Source organism: Schistocerca gregaria, chromosome 2, assembly GCF_023897955.1.
Source record: "Schistocerca gregaria isolate iqSchGreg1 chromosome 2, iqSchGreg1.2, whole genome shotgun sequence".
NCBI lineage: Eukaryota > Metazoa > Arthropoda > Insecta > Orthoptera > Acrididae > Schistocerca > Schistocerca gregaria.
The window spans coordinates 215,708,647-215,725,938 of record NC_064921.1 but is presented as its reverse complement, the minus strand read 5'-3'; the positions used below and the strand labels follow the sequence as shown (position 1 = coordinate 215,725,938).

Sequence of the window (17,292 nt, the reverse complement as noted above, 5' to 3'; positions counted from 1 at the left end):
TGTATTCATTACAGTAAGTATTATTATCATTATCTACTGCTCATGTACTAAGGGTATTATAATGATTACTTTATCAACTATTATCAGTATTATTGTTGTTATTACTATGTACTGATCATATATTACACAAATTCTGACATTAACTTAGGATGAGCATATGAAGGTCCTAGATCTACCAGGTGAAATAAACGCTTAATTAATTAAGTACATGAAATACTATAAAAGATAAATTAAAAGAATCATCTGTGTCAGTTACTTTTTATTTTCTCCCACGGTACGTAATCTTCACGTACATTAGTGAATTAGACTACATTTTTGTTTGCTAGATGTAGACTGTTGTCTGTTTTGAGTTTCATTTCGCTACAAATCAGGCATACTAATAATTTGTGACGTAATATGGCACTTGGATTGCAAATTTTGAGCAATAACGAAGCTACTTGCAGTACGTTCCAGCAGAAAAAAGCCCTGAGGCCCGTCATAAATATACATTTTCATCCTTAGACGTCACACAAACACGAAACAACGACATAAACAGTCCACAGATTGTACAGTGTAGAAATACTGTGCCTTCTAAGGCAAAGAGCATTCATTACTAGCTTACACTATAGATAACAAATATAGAGTGTTTCCAAGTATTTACATCAAACGTCCGGTGGTGTTTGAGCACGTCATAGAGAACAACTTTTATTAGTGACAATGGTCGCTGACACTTCTCGGTGATGGTAGGCGCCCTTGTGTGTTGGTTATGCTTGTGAGAGGCGGCAGGGCGTATGCAGTCTGAGACGTGGGTATGCAGTGCACGTTGCCTATAATCCAGTAACTGCTCCAAGTGAAAGGGGGTAGGCCGAGCCAATTAAAAACTTCCTTATTCAGTTCTAAAGTATCTTTCTCCACTTACGGACACTCATTTTTAAGGCTTTATTGTTAAAAATCACTCTATAAATTTAATGGGTTAGGTAGTATGCTGTCTCACTGGTTCGCAGGCCCTGCCAGTGTAGTGGAATCTCGTCGTTCCAGGGTCAGCGAATACTAAAGGATGACTAGCGTCGCCAAAAAGCGCCAACGAATATTTTGCATCTAACAAAAGCTGTTCCCCATGACGTGACATCTCATCCCTAGCGTTTCATGCAAACCCTTTCAAACGCCCTGTACATAAGTGTTTAACTCTTTACATACTTTTCGCTTCATAATATCATTATTATAAAAAATTAAATATCAAAATATAAAAGTTATACACATACATTTCAGACTATTTATTTGTTTATGTTTAGATTTGGCAATTTGGGAGTTGTTTTAAGATGTAGGTCACTCAAAAATACATAGTAATAACAGTCACTATTCATCGTCTAACGTGCTTGAGACTTTGCTAAAAAGTGCATTACCACTGTCTTAACTTTGTCAGTGAGTGTGTTCTGCCCATGTTTTCCGTAGTCAATAAAAATTTCAAGTGCTCCATACAGGTTCAGTTTGTGGCCTTTAATTCGTGAAGTATTAATTGATTATTGCCTGCGTTATCAAAAGCAAGTCCTTTGTTGTTAATATGAATAACTGGGCTATTGTAGCTAAATTCATTAATGTGTTTTCGTCAGTATGCTCTTTACATCTAGTTCGGAAGCTTCATACGATCTGACCACATTTTTACTGTGCATTCACTTCCCTTTATCTATCTTAGGCGAAAAGGTGGTAACGAGTTAAACACTGATGTATTTGTTACCTATATCTCTGATTCGCAATGTAAACACTGTATTTCCACATCTATACACTCTGTGGACTGTTTATGTTGTTGTTTTGTATTTATGTGTCCTCTAAAGATGAAAATGTATATCCATGACGTACGTCATAGTGCTTTCAGCTGCAACAGATTGAAAATGGCTTTATTATTGTTGAAAATTTGTACTCCTAGTGCCATATTACGCAGACCAGTGCTGTTTATATCTTATTTGTAGCGAAATGCAACTCAAAACAGGCAATGGATACATCCGGCAAATAAAAATGTAATGCAATCTACTGATCCATCTGTAGACGAGGGTGGAAACACTTGAAAAGTGGCGTGGGAGGAAATAAAAAGCGAGTGGTACAGTTAACTGTTTTAATTTGTCGTTCATTGTCATAAACAATCGTAGTTTCTTGACAACAGTCCAACGGGGGCAACATAAGGATACGAAGGACCATTTTTAAGTAAATACCGCAACTGTTGTTCGACATATGCTATATATGCTTTCACTGATCAAATATTAAATGCTCTGAATAACCGGACATCACCCATTGGTATTTTTTGTGATCTCTCAAAGGCCTTTGATTGTGTAAATCATGGAATTCTTTTAGATAAGCTAAATCATTATGGTTTGAGTGGGGCAGTGCACAAATGGTTTAATTCATACTTAACTGGAAGAATGCAGAAAGTTGAAATAAGTGGTTCGTGTAATGTTAAAACAGCTGATTCCTTAAACTGGGGTGCTATCAAGCACAGGGTCCCACAGGGTTCGGTCTTAGGTCCTTTACTGTTCTTGATATACATTAATGACTTACCATTCCACATTGATGAAAATGCAAAGTTAGTTCTTTTTGCTGATGATACAAGTATAGTAATAACATCCAAAAACCAAGAACTAAGTGATGTAATTGTAAATGATGTTTTTCACAAAATTATTAAGTGGTTCTCAGCAAACGGACTCTCTTTAAATTTTGATAAAACACAGTATATACAGTTCCGTACAGTAAATGGCACAACTCCAGTAATAAATATAGAATTTGAACAGAAGTCTGTAGCTAAGGTAGAATTTTCAAAATTTTTAGGTGTGTCCATTGATGAGAGGTTAAACTGGAAGCAACACATTGATGGTCTGCTGAAACGTCTGAGTTCAGCTACGTATGCTATTAGGGTTATTGCAAATTTTGGTGATAAGAATCTCAGTAAACTAGCTTACTATGCCTACTTTCATTCACTGCTTTCGTATGGCATCATATTCTGGGGTAATTCATCGTTGAGTAGAAAAGTATTCATTGCACAAAAACGTGTAATCAGAATAATTGCTGGAGCCCACCCACGGTCATCCTGCAGACATCTATTTAAGGATCTAGGGATCCTCACAGTAACCTCACAGTATATATATTCCCTTATGAAATTTGTTGATAATAATCCAACCCAATTCAAAAGTAATAGCAGTGTGCATACCTATAACACCAGGAGAAAGGATGATCTTCACTATGCAGGGTTAAATCTGACTTTGGCACAGAAAGGGGTAAATTATGCTGCCACAAAAGTCTTTGGGCACCTACCAAACAGCATCAAAAGCCTGACAGATAGCCAACTAACATTTAAAAATAAATTAAAAGAATTTCTAGATGACAACTCCTTCTACTCATTGGCTGAATTTTTAGATATAAAGTAAGTAAAAAAAAAAAAAACTTAATCATTAGTGTCATGCAATATTTTGTGTAATGTAATTTCTTGTACAGACATCTTTTATTAACCTGACACGTTCCACATCATTACGAAGTGTCGTATTCATGATCTATGGAACAAGTATTAATCTAATCTAATCTAATCTAATCATATGGAAATGTAATTTGTCCATTGCTCCAGTAAGAATGGTCCATCAATGAAATGTGATTCGTTAAAATCTTCAGATTACCGATTTATGGCTTCTGAAACATCCCCATAGGAGTCAAAGCATGTTCTAACTACGTATTGTTTTAGTGTGGAAATAGATGGAAGTCAATGGATGCTAAATATAGTGAATAACATGGACTTTACACTCAGAATTTACTTCTCAATTTTATACATAAAGTGCAGGCATCTCCTGATCGAATTTTAGTGTTTCGAGAGTTGCTGTGTTTGTGGTTCTGTTAGATACCTTATCTTGGTCGTTCGTCCTGGCACTGAAGAACGAGAACACCGGATAAGCGACCGAGCAGAAAAACAGGCAATTTCACCGAAGCAATGTATTTCTGTATTTAGAATCTGAAAAGTCTGTTTTTGAGAAAAGTAAACCTGAACCGTTCTAAAATTATATGCCTACGAGAGATCAAGGTAAACGATTCAGTAGAAACAAGAAACATCATCTTTGAAATGGATTAGCACTCTTCTTTCGGACTGGCGGTAGGCTTGTCTCATTATCTCTTGGAGCTGAATGCTGGTCTCATCTGGATTCCCACGGCATTTGAAGGTTTTTCCCTTGTTCATTGTTCTCAAAAACCTCCAGTCAAGATCATTATACGAAGTGACTTTGACAATCTTTGGCATGTAATTTTTAAGTGTCTTCATTCCCAGCAGTTTGATAACAACTTACTCACCCACATTACAGTTCACAAAAGTTGCTTATCTGTACACTACTTGAGCGACCCTCCCATGATCTACATTCCATCCTCCGCGTTCATCTCTTTTCCGTGGTAGTTAAGCAGTTCACTGACTGATGCACAGTATAGTGAAATATATAATAATGATACTGATGTTGATTCCACATCTTTCTCAGCATCCGAAATAATGTTAGGTACCAAACTGGCAACAGATGCTGATTTTTCTGGAGGAATGTTAATGTTGTTTCTCATTGTAAAAGTTATGATCTAGTCAGGTCAGACACTGCCTTTATCTTCTTTAAAGGTCTAAATAAATTCAATACACTGTATTTCAATGCTTATTAAATGCCTCGTGAATTAGTGTAACCAGTTTAGCTTACAGTCACATCAACATAATTACTCTGCAATTCCATCTAAGGTGTTCGGCAGGGAGTGCATAGAACCACTTTTCAGACCGTTCCACTCTCGAATAGCACCTGAAAAAAAAAAAAACAGAACTCATAATCAATAATAATGAACACACTTAGAACGTGATGTAATTTCTATTATTTTATTACAGTGGTCGTTTGTCAATATGTAGGTGAGAGTCGGAAAAAAATGCTTTTGCCTTTGGAGGAGGAAGTTGGTCACTGAAATTTCATGAAAAGATCTCTCTGGAACTGAAAATGCTTTTTTAAAAAAAAACGATGAATGGGACCCCCACTCACGTATAATACTTGTGCCGCTCTCTTCCCTATTTCGCGATTCTACAAATCGAGCTGCCCTTCCATGACGTTTTTCGATATCTTCTGTCAATCCTGTCTTGTAAGGATCGCAAGCCGAGCAGCAGTACTCGAGAATAGGACAGACAAACGCAGCCTAAGCAGCCTCTTTAATCGATCTGTCGCACTTTCTAAGTGTTCTGCAAAATAAAATGCGGGTTTTGGTTCGCCGTCTCCGCAACATTTCGTACGTAACGGTGCCAACATAAATTGCTTACAATTCTGAACCATCTGCATTTATCTGAATCAACAATGGTCAAATGTGTGTACTGTATTGCGTAATCGTAATATATCGGATTTTTTTTAGCATTGATGTTGAGGACTACACACTTTTTATTATATATGGTCGAGTGTCACTTTTCATATTATATGAACACTTTGTCTACATCATTCTGACATCGGTTTTTAAGTTTTGATGATTTAACAAGACGGTAAACGACAGAATCATCTGCAAACAATCGAAGAGAGCTGCTCCGGTTGTCATCTAAGTAATTGGTATAGAATAAGTACAATAAAGGATCTGTCAAAATGTCTTGGGGAACCTGAGATATCACTTCTGTTTCACCGAATGGCTTCCAGTCAGCTACTACAAACTGTGATCCTTCTGACATGAAATCACGAATCCAATGGCAAAATTGAGACGCGAATCCAATGGCAAAATTGAGACGATGCTAGATAGGCGCGCAATTTGATTAGAAGCCGTTTCTGGGAAACGGAGTAAAAGACATTCAGGAAATCTAGAAATATGCACTGAACTACTGATCCCCTGTCGGGAACGCTCAGTACTTGGCGCGATTAAAGAGCCAGATTCATTTCATAACAGTGATATGTCCCCGATCCCTGCTAGCTATGACTGAATATCTCGTTTTCTTCGAACTGTTTCATCATGTTTGAACGCAGTGTATGTTGAAAAACCAAATTGCAATCGATTTTAATGACTGAATATGACATAATTCGTGATAAATCTATTCGACATTTAATCGGAAGGGTACAAACTAATTGTACATATCTTTGAAAAGAATTGGGCTTGAGTTTCTAGAAACAGCTTTGTGTAATGGCGCTTCTGGATAGCAGAAGAAGGCTGAAGCGAGGAAATGTAAGTTAGTAATTTCGCTTCAGTAACTGGTATAATTTCTGCTGCCATTCCACTGCTATTTTGAATTCTCATCGTTTCTCTTTGTACTGTCTGGTGTGCTGTATTTTCACTGGTGCTGAAGTTGCCTTCGTGACTTCTCTGAGGACTTATTTATGTAACACCGCGAGCGCGGTTGCCTGTAGTTCAGAGACAGAGAGAGAGAGAGAGAGAGAGAGAGAGAGAGAGAGGGAGGGAGGGAGAGGGAGAGAGAGAGAGAGAGAGAGAGAGAGAGAGAGAGAGAGAGAACCGCAGCATGCGGGCACCGCGGAAGTTGCAACTCCTAACATTCCGCAACGATTTGTCACCGCCATATGCAGCCCCACGTCCGCTTACGCCCTTGTTATGCAGTTAAAATTTCTTGTAATTTCTGGAAATTCAGAGTCGTGTCAAATTCTCTAACCGCCCTTTTGTATTCAGCGATAACATTTTTATGTCATCAATTTTTCCATGGCGAGCCAGTCAGTATTGTCACATACAAAGTTAAAAAACGGTATTGGATACCTGAAGTGAAATGCTATCTAGATGGAGTCACTATGAAACGCGGAATACCAGCACGACAACGTCGGAAAGAAGCTGTAATCTCCATAACGCAAAAACGTGTATTAAAGAAACGAAGGGAGGGAAAAAAAGTAAGACTTCGATTTCCAGAAGCCACATACATTTGCATCACTTAGTTTGTTATACTCCCAACTCTTGATTTGCCGCAACTGTGCGATGGAATATGAAAACAGTCTAAAATTTGTTTGTGGTCGCAGCTAACTGTTAATGATAATCAGTTTGGCAGGGGAGACGTTACAACGACGTTATGGCTGTGTACTAACACTGAATTAAATTTCGAGTTTTATTGTAGTTACAGTTATCGTCGAATTTTAGGCCCAAAATACACTCTAAGAAAAAACAAAACGACGCACTACGAACGAATTATCTGAATGTGACAAAAATGGGTAAATTTTTACGAACAAACGAGTGATTACACTTCCTGAAACATTAGTTTATTTATTCAAGAGAAAAAGTTTCAGAAATGGAGTAAGTCAACAATACCATCAGGCCCTTATTCAACCAGTTATTCGGTTCGGCATTAGTTGATAGCGTCTTACTGGGATTTATCTGCCGAATTCTGCCCGACTAACGAGATAAATTGTCTAAATACCGAGCTGGTTGGAGGGCTCTACCCATAATGCTCCAAATGTTTTCAGTTCGGGAGAGGTTCGGCGAACTTGCTGGCCAAATACTGTTTGGCGAGAACGAGTACAAGCTGTAGAAACTCTTACTTTGTGCGGGCCGGCATTGTATTACTGAAATGTAATTTCAGGAAGGCTCACCACGGAGGGCAACAAAGCTGGGCGTGGAATGTCGCCGCCGTGGTGTAAGGGTGTCGACAGGTGTGCAATTTACCGAACAATCAGTTTAATAAGTCACAGCTGCAAAATACTAACTGGTAGAAGCCGACCTCGGGGAAGATCAGTTTGGACTCCGTAGAAATGTTGGAACACGTAAGGGAATACTGACCTAACGACTTAACTTAGAAGAAAGATTAAGGAAAGGCAAACCTACGTACAGGGAGCGAAAGGCTATTTACAATTTGTACAGAAACCAGATGTCAGTTACAAGAGTCGAGGGGCACGAAAGGGAAGCAGTGGTTGCAAAGGGAATGAGACAGGGTTGTAGCCTCTCCCCGATGTTATTCAATCTGTATATTGAGCAAGCAGTAAAGGAAACAAAAGAAAAATTCGAAGTAGGTATTAAAATCCTTGCAGAAGAAATAAAAACTTTGAGGCTCGCCGATGACATTGTAATTCTGTCAGAGACGGCAAAGGATTTGGAAGAGCTGTTGAACGGAATGGACAGTGTCTTGAAAGGAGGATATAAGATGAACATAAACAAAAGGAAAATGAGGATAATGGAATGTGGTCGAATTAAGTCGGGTGATGCTGAGGGAATTAGATTAGGAAATGAGACAAAGTAGTAAATGAGTTTTGCTATTTGGGAGCAAAATAACTGATGATGGTCGAAGTAGAGAGGATATAAAATGTAGACCGCCAATGGCAAGGAAAGCGCTTCGGAAGAAGAAAAGTTTGTTAACATCGAGTTTAGATTTAAGTGTCAGGAAGTCGTTTCTGAAAGTATCTGTGTGGAGTGTAGCCATGTATGGAAGTGAAACATGGACGATAAATAGTTTGGACAAGAAGAGAATAGGAGCTTTCGAAATTTGGTGCTACAGAAAAATTCTGAAGATTAGATGGGTAGATCACACAACTAATGAAGAGGTATTGCAGAGAAATTAGGGGCACAACTTGAATAGAAGAAGGGATCAGTTGGTAGCACATGTTCTGTGGCATCAAGGGATCACCAATTCAGTATTGGAGGGCAACGTGGAGGGCAAAAATCGTAAAGGGAGACCAAGAGATGAATACACTAAGCAGATTCAGAAGGATGTAGGTTGCAGTAGGTATTGGGAGATGAAGAAGCTTGCACAGGATAGAGTAGCATGGAGAACTGCATCAAACCAGTCTATGGACTGAAGACCACAACAACAACAACCGTATCTGTCATAATGCACTATCCATAATCAGTTCAAAACATTGGGAACAGTACTTAGTATGATAAGTATCTCATGCATTACCCCAATATCGTATTATTCTGTCGTCACTTGCGTGTTATTATTGTTACTCGAATCCATTAAGCAAAGAATTTCAGTTAATAGGGTAGCCATCATTAGAAGCAACACACGTGTCTGTAGTATGTTTTTGATAACTTCTGTGTTGAAACATAAACAATATAACTAGTGTTTACTCATCACTGAAGACGATTTTACTGCAGTCAATGAGATTCCAGACCGAAGATGTGTCTGGAGACGCCCTGGACGGCAGTGTGATACAATCCCGACAGCTGACTGCCATACGGCCTGATAACCAAGGATGATGATTTGGGGTGCTATTTCTCTTCATAACAGAAAGCTTTTGGTTGTCATCCGTGGCACCCTTACAGCACAGCGGTACGTAGTCGTTATTCTATGCCCCGTTGTGTTGCCCTTCATTGTAAGCCATCCTTGGCTTACATTTCAGCAAGAGAATGCCCTCCCTCGCACGGTGAGGGTTTCTACTGATTGTCTTCGTGTTTGCTAAATATCCCTTGGTCAGGAAGTTCGCCGGATCTCTCCCCAACTGAGGACGTGTTTGGCATTACGGGCAAGGCCATCCAACCGGTCCGGGATTTTAACGACCTAACTGGACAGATTTTCGCACGATATTTCTCACATCTCTGCCAATCAATACCAAGTCAAATATCTGCTTGCATGAGGGCGAGAGATGACCAACGCGTTATTGACTTACTCAGTTTGTGAAGCTTTTTCTCTTGATTAAATCATCCAATTTTTCTGAAACTGTAATAATTTGTTTGTCGTTTCACGTAAATCGCAACTGTCGATTTCTGTCCCATTCGGACGATTCCATCGTGGTTTGTCCGTTTTTGCCTTACAGCGTCTTTAAAATTTTGTATATTTTACGTTTTAAGTCTACTTTCTTATCATATTTCTCTATGTATTTAAAGTATAAGAAATGTCACCAAAGAGTTACTGTGTTAAATTTTTGTTTTATGTAGTGACAGTTTTAATAATAGTCGCTAGGTGGCAAGTGAGTTTCATTTGCTAGATTCTTTGCCAGATTGTCGTAACGAGGTGATAAAAGTTTCTACTGAAAGACACATGATTCCAATTAACTTCCTTCAATACTCTTGGTTCCTTCAGTGGATACGAAGGAGGTACACGAAAATATAGTCTTGTTACTGGGCGCCACGAAATGCAAAGATGAAAAGTTGTTGCACTACTGACGGGTTTACAAAATGTTGTTTTTTCTGTGTTTGTGGGAGAGCTGGGACATCGGAAACCACTATATTGTCAAGGAATGGCCTCTGAGAGAGTTCCGAATTGTACCATGTAACATGGCGGTGTGTAACGCAACTATGTCGGTATGCGAGAAGCGGCGTACTGTAATTAAGTTTCGAATTCGAAGAGTTTGTTCACGTCCCTTTCAGCATGACCACGCTACGCCACACACGAGTACTGCAACATTAGCAACTGCCGACCCGTGGATGCACAATCATCGATCATTCTCCTTTTAGTCCCTACTTCATCCCGTCAGATTTTAATCTCTTTCTAAAACTTATACAACACTCTCAAGGTGCTCACTTTGGCAATGACGAAGCGGTGCAAGCAGAGGTGATGTTGTGGCTCCGCCAACAACGTCATTCATTACACAATGACTGTTTCAGCAAACTGATCTCTTAGTGTGAGAAATATGTTAGTTGCTAGGGTGACTGTGCCAAGAAATAAATATGTCGATATGAATAATAAAGATGTAAAATGTTAATAACGTCTCTTTTATTTAAAAAGCACGGAAAGTTTGCACATAAAAATTCGGAGGCATTTCTTTCCAGCACGCTTTCGTATGTCCTGCAGGATATGAAAATGTTAAGGACAATCCATTTGTTTTGTCTAGTTAAGCAATACTTCCAAATGCTTTATATTAACTTAGGTCTGATAAAGAATTTCGGAAAGGCCCTTGATAAATCAGATGATACTTTTTATCATTTGAAAGGAGTTATCCCAAGATCAGCGAGGTCAAGTTGCAAGAAGGTCTGTTTATAGGACCAGAATTCAGAATATCGTTGATCGATGAGACCGTTGATGCTAAATTCATAAATGTTGTATTCCATGCTCGAATGTTTTTCAAAGCCATTATTCACAGCTTTCTGGGCAACAGAAGAGGAGAGTATTTTCCCTCTTAGGGAAATAACAGTCGGACATTTACAACAGAATGTGGAGGGGAATACCACATTCGCAACTTTATTTTTTCCCGCAGAACTTAGATGCTGTTAGCATTGAACAGCTCTCACCAGAACGTTCCTACCACGGAACACAGTTTTTTTTATACCGGTAAGACATGTTACTAAAGAAAAGTATCCCCATCCCGTCTCTACAAACAAGCGGATATAAACTTTGTAACATATTAATATTTATAATTATGATTATTGTTTTGATGATATGTGTGCATAATTTTGTGGTTTATTTCGTGTTTTTATTTAAGTGTTGAATAGTATTAGGGCTATGCGCATCATACTTTGGTTTTGTTAATGAGGAACACATACTGATTCAATTTTAATGTTATTTTGTATCTCGGAATGTGAAGTGACAGAGGACATCAAGTTTCACCACTGTATATAGTATCCGAAAATTAAGTAAGTTCACCCTCTTAGAAGTCGTACGCAGAAGAAAAGTTCCAGTTGATTGACCAACGTAATTATATAGTTTTTCTCCCTTGAGCCATCAGTATTCTAAATGGTTTGATGTGGCCTGCCACGCATTCTTCCTTTGTGCCTACCTCTTCATCTCACAGTAGCACTTGCATTACATACTCAAAAATTTGATGGGTATATTCCATACTCTGTCATCCCCTACAGTGTAATGGAAGTTATTGAATGGTGTTTTAGTAGACGTCCTATCGTAATGTTCCTCCTTCTTGCCAGTGTTTTATGTCTGTTCTTATTCTCTTCTTTTCGTGATTCCCCACAGTCCTTAATTCACTGCCATACAATTCTGGATTCGAAATGTACATTCCCAGAAATTTTCTTATTCAAATATGTCTGGCACTAGCAGACTTATTTTGACCGGGAATGCCCCCTATGTCTGTGCTAGTCTACATCTGATACGCTGCTTGCTATGTCTGTCAGTTCTTATTTTGCTTTCAATGTAGCAGATTTCCTCCACTTCGTGGTCACCAATTTCGACGTTATGTTTATCGCTAATCTAGAATCTGCTCCTGCTCATTACTTTTGCATTTCTTCGGTTTACTCTCAATCCGTATTTTGCACTCATTCCGCCAAAGAGGTCGTGTAATTATTATTAACTTTCACTGAGGATAAGAACACCACCAAAGTGTATCCTATCGCTCATATCTTTGCACATGGGATTTCAATCACAGACTTGAACCTGTCCTTTATTTCCGTCACTATTTCTTCGATGTACAGATTGAACAGTAGGGGTAAAAGCCTGCACCTCTGCCTTACACCCTTTTTAAACCGAGCACTTCGTTCTTGGTCTTCCAGTCTTTTTGTTCCTTCATAGTTCTTGTACATACTGTATGTTAGCCTTCATTCCCTGTAGCTTACTCCTCTGTTTCTCAGAATTTCGAACTTCTATCACCATTTTACCTTGTAGAACGCTTTTTATAGATTGAGAAATTCTATGAACGGGTCTTGATTTTTCTGCACTCTTGCTGGCAGTATAAGCGCAACGTTAGAACCGTCTCTCTGGTGCCTTTTCCCTTCCGAAAGCCACCCACAAGATCCTCTATTTTCTGTTCTGATCTTCCGTATATTATTGTTGTCAGAAACTTCGATGCATGGGTTGGTAAACTATTCGTGCGACAGGTCTCTCTCTCATCTGCCTTTACTCTTTTATGTATTTCGTAGATGATATTTTTTGAAAAGTGTTATGGTATATCTCCTGTCTTCAATAGTCGTTTACACATCTCTTTTCCGTGCTACACTCCTGGAAATTGAAATAAGAACACCGTGAATTCATTGTCCCAGGAAGGGGAAACTTTATTGACACATTCCTGGGGTCAGATACATCACATGATCACACTGACAGAACCACAGGCACATAGACACAGGCAACAGAGCATGCACAATGTCGGCACTAGTACAGTGTATATCCACCTTTCGCAGCAATGCAGGCTGCTATTCTCCCATGGAGACGATCGTAGAGATGCTGGATGTAGTCCTGTGGAACGGCTTGCCATGCCATTTCCACCTGACGCCTCAGTTGGACCAGCGTTCGCGCTGGACGTGCAGACCGCGTGAGATGACGCTTTATCCAGTCCCAAACATGCTCAATGGGGGACAGATCCGGAGATCTTGCTGGCCAGAGTAGTTGACTTACACCTTCTAGAGCACGTTGGGTGGCACGGAATACATGCGGAAGTGCATTGTCCTGTTGGAACAGCAAGTTCCCTTGCCGGTCTAGGAATGGTAGAACGATGGGTTCGATGACGGTTTGGATGTACCGTGCACTATTCAGTGTCCCCTCGACGATCACCAGAGGTGTACGGCCAGTGTAGGAGATCGCTCCCCACACCATGATGCCGGGTGTTGGCTCTGTGTGCCTCGGTCGTATGCAGTCCTGATTGTGGCGCTCACCTGCACGGCGCCAAACACGCATACGACCATCATTGGCACCAAGGCAGAAGCGACTCTCATCGCTGAAGACGACACGTCTCCATTCGTCCCTCCATTCACGCTTGTCGCGACACCACTGGAGGCGGGCTGCACGATGTTGGGGCGTAAGCGGAAGACGGCCTAACGGTGTGCGGGACCGTAGCCCAGCTTCATGGAGACGGTTGCGAATGGTCCTCGCCGATACCCCAGGAGCAACAGTGTTCCTAATATGCTGGGAAGTGGCGGTGCGGTCCCCTACGGCACTGCGTAAGATCCTACGGTCTTGGCGTGCATCCGTGCGTCGCTGCGGTCCGGTCACAGGTCTACGGGCACGTGCACCTTCCGCCGACCACTGGCGACAACATCGATGTACTGTGGAGACCTCACGCCCCACGTGTTGAGCAATTCGGCGGTACGTCCACCCGGCCTCCCGCAAGCCCACTATACGCCCTCGCTCAAAGTCCGTCAACTGCACATACGGTTCACGTCCACGCTGTCGCGGCATGCTACCAGTGTTAAAGACTGCGATGGAGCTCCATATGCCACGGCAAACTGGCTGACACTGACGGCGGCGGTGCACAAATGCTGCGCAGCTAGCGCCATTCGACGGCCAACACCGCGGTTCCTGGTGTGTCCGCTGTGCCATGCGTGTGATCATTGCTTGTACAGCCCTCTCGCAGTGTCCGGAGCAAGTATGGTGGGTCTGACACACCGGTGTCAATGTGTTCTTTTTTCCATTTCCAGGAGTGTATTTCTGACCCACATGGGCCGGTGACCTATCACATTTTCTGCTGAGTGGTGTACCACCTTCACTGTTTGCAGCTTGTGGTGGAGTGAGTGGTGGCCGCATATTTGACGACACGGAGCGCGGAGCCTGTGTTTGGCGTCGCGCAGTGCTCACGGTGTCTTTTCCGCCGCGTGCTCCATCGTACACGAGAGCGCTAGCCAGTTCTGCGGGAGAGGAAGTGCGCTTGTTGGCACCGGACCGGGTCTCCCTGTACCAATGGTAAACAAATCTCCGACAGAGCGTTGATTCTGTCAGTGTTTAGAGAATACGAGTCGTGCGTTTCAGAGCGCGAAGTATGTCACAGATTTACGAAGAATACGTCACAATTAGGCGATCACTGCGCCGAGTGAATGTACACTGATGTCACAGAGAAATGAAATTACTTCACACTGAGGCAACATCCAATTCTGTCTTCTCGATGCGTATGGGAAAATTTTCCTCCACCTCGCAAATTAACCACCTCGATGTTTTTTTTATCTGGAGGAAATGGCTGTACAGGTTGCCCTACGCTAAACGGATGTTTTTGAAATGTACGGTAGTACGAAGAGGTACAAAGAACCGTAATTTCATTATTAAAATCTTGTGCTCGTATTTTATTGTATTTTCTGAGAGAACTAAAATCTCCAGCAAAGTACTCTCCATTAGCAGAAATTAAAGTGTCAAAATTTTCATTCCTGTGTTGGAAGTATATTTTAAATTCCTCTTGAATGAGATTTTCACTCTGCAGCGGAGTGTGCGCTGATATGAAACTTCCTGGCAGATTAAAACTGTGTGCTTGATCGAGACTCGAACTCGGGACCTTTGCCTTTCGCGGGCAAGTGCTCTACCATCTGAGCCACCGAAGCACGACTCACGGCCGGTCCTCACAGCTTTACTTCTGCCAGTATCTCGTCTCCTACCTTCCAAACTTTACAGATGTTCTCCTGCGAAACTTGCAGAACTAGCTCTTCTGAAAGAAAGGATACTGCGGAGACATGGCTTAGCCACAGCCTGGGGGATGTTTCCAGAATGGGATTTTCACTCTGCAGCGGAGTATGCGCTGATATTTAACTTCCTGGCAGATTAAAACTGTGTGCTCGATCGAGACTCGAACTCGGGACCTTTGCCTTTCGCGGGCAAGTGCTCTACCATCTGAGCTACCGAAGCACGACTCACAGCCGGTCCTCACAGCTTTACTTCTGCCAGTATCTCGTCTCCTACCTTCCAAACTTTACAGATGTTCTCCTGCGAAACTTGCAGAACTAGCTCTTCTGAAAGAAAGGATCCCCCACAGCCTGGGGGATGTTTCCAGAATGAGATTTTCACTCTGCAGCGGAGTGTGCGCTCATATTTAACTTCCTGGCAGATTAAAACTGTGTGCTCGATCGAGACTCGAACTCGGGACCTTTGCCTTTAGCGGGCAAGTGCTCTACCATCTGAGCTACCGAAGCACGACTCACGGCCGGTCCTTTTAAATTTCTCTTCTTTGACACCTGCGTTTCATGTCATCGACATTGGAAAAACGCTTCCTTTTACGATAGTTTGCGTCCTAGGGAACAGGGAGAAGTTCGAGGGAGCTAGATCTGGCGAATAGGGCACTTGGACCAGGGTAGTCGTATTCAATGAGACGAAGAAACAGGCGAAAACTGAGAGTCGTGTGAGCATTAGCATTGTCATGATGCAGTGACCACTTGCCGGAATTTCACAAAGCCGGCTAAACTATTGTGCATACCTCCAGACAGAAATGTAGGTTTAGTATCTGCTTCTGAAGCAGGAAAATTCTGAGTGCACCATTGATGTCAAGAAAAAAAAATCGATCAGCATCATATTCACATTCGATTTCACCTGACAAACTTAGCTTTTATTGCAACCAAACAAACCAAATGACTTCCATTGACTTGGGTATTGCTTGCTTTCCTGATCATACCCATTACGATTTTGCTGAAAAAAAAAAGGATTTTCTCTGAATATATCGTTCATTTCGTGACAAGCTTCATTCTTATGATCTCTGGTGAGAGGTCTTGGCACAAAATTTGCTCCTACTCTTTGCATTCCTAAATCAACGCACGGTATGCGCTTATTTGTGCTCTAGGGCAGCGTGGACGACTCTTCGAGTTTCTATTTTCCTGCAGTAACCTACCTTCATGAATTGTGGATTTTGTCTCGGTTCCATCAGCTGAGGGACGACCGGAATGTGACTGACCTAATGTGGTCACTTGCACTTTTTCAAACCGAGAAAACCATTCGTGCACTTGAGTTTTACTAAGAGGTTGTTCTTTCTATGCTGCTTGCGTCACCACAACACTTACCACTCGATAGCCACACATTTTTCGTGAGTGCTCTACAGGCACACACATAAAGAACTGCCACAGAAAGTGCACTCCTCGTTATCAGATGATGCTGGTCGGCAAACGGACTCAAGAGACGTCCTACATCAGCAGCGCCGTAGCGGCGGAACCTGGTACTACATGCACGCCATACACAGCATTATAATTCATTATATTTGGAACCCTCCTCGTATGTTGCATTTTTAGGAGAATACTTTCATCTATACAAAATCAAAGGTTATCTTCTTCTGTTTTATTTCATGTCATCCAAGGAAGCGGTCGTTCTATCGAATACAGTTTTCAGTGCTCTATTGGAAATGACTTAAAACTCGGGCAGATCGGCATCGGTAAATCAAACACACCTCTTCTTTCTCGTCTTTAATGGCAGCTTTCATATCCTACAACTTCGGGGTTGGTTAACGCAGACACATTCTTAAAAAAAAAAACACAGGTGGACGAGTCCAATGATCTTGGTAGCTAATACGTCACTGAAACGAAAAATGAGGTGTTCAGCGAAAATTTTCCTCACAGTTACCATAGATGCATTTGCAGTATGTGATGTTGCTTGGTCCCATTGAAAGTGAATACTCTCTGTATTTGTTCATTGTCACTGCATTACTGGCAGAAATGACGAGTTTAGCACGTGTGTATAAAAACGTTTGGAGTTCACTGTCAGTATTACGGTTCACGTTAAAGAAATGAGACGAACAACAGCTATTGCACAATACGCAGTCACACGTGGAGCGTGAAAGTGTTCTTTTATGAACTACGAAAGGCTGTCCAGCGGCC

General features: G+C 41.4%; 1 protein-coding gene across 1 annotated transcript in view; it reads right to left on the bottom strand.

Annotated features, from left to right (window-relative positions):
• The window catches only part of LOC126335707 (Down syndrome cell adhesion molecule-like protein 1 homolog), a 371,152-nt gene that overhangs the window by 293,854 nt on the left and 60,006 nt on the right, over positions 1–17,292 (bottom strand). The window lies entirely within an intron of this gene.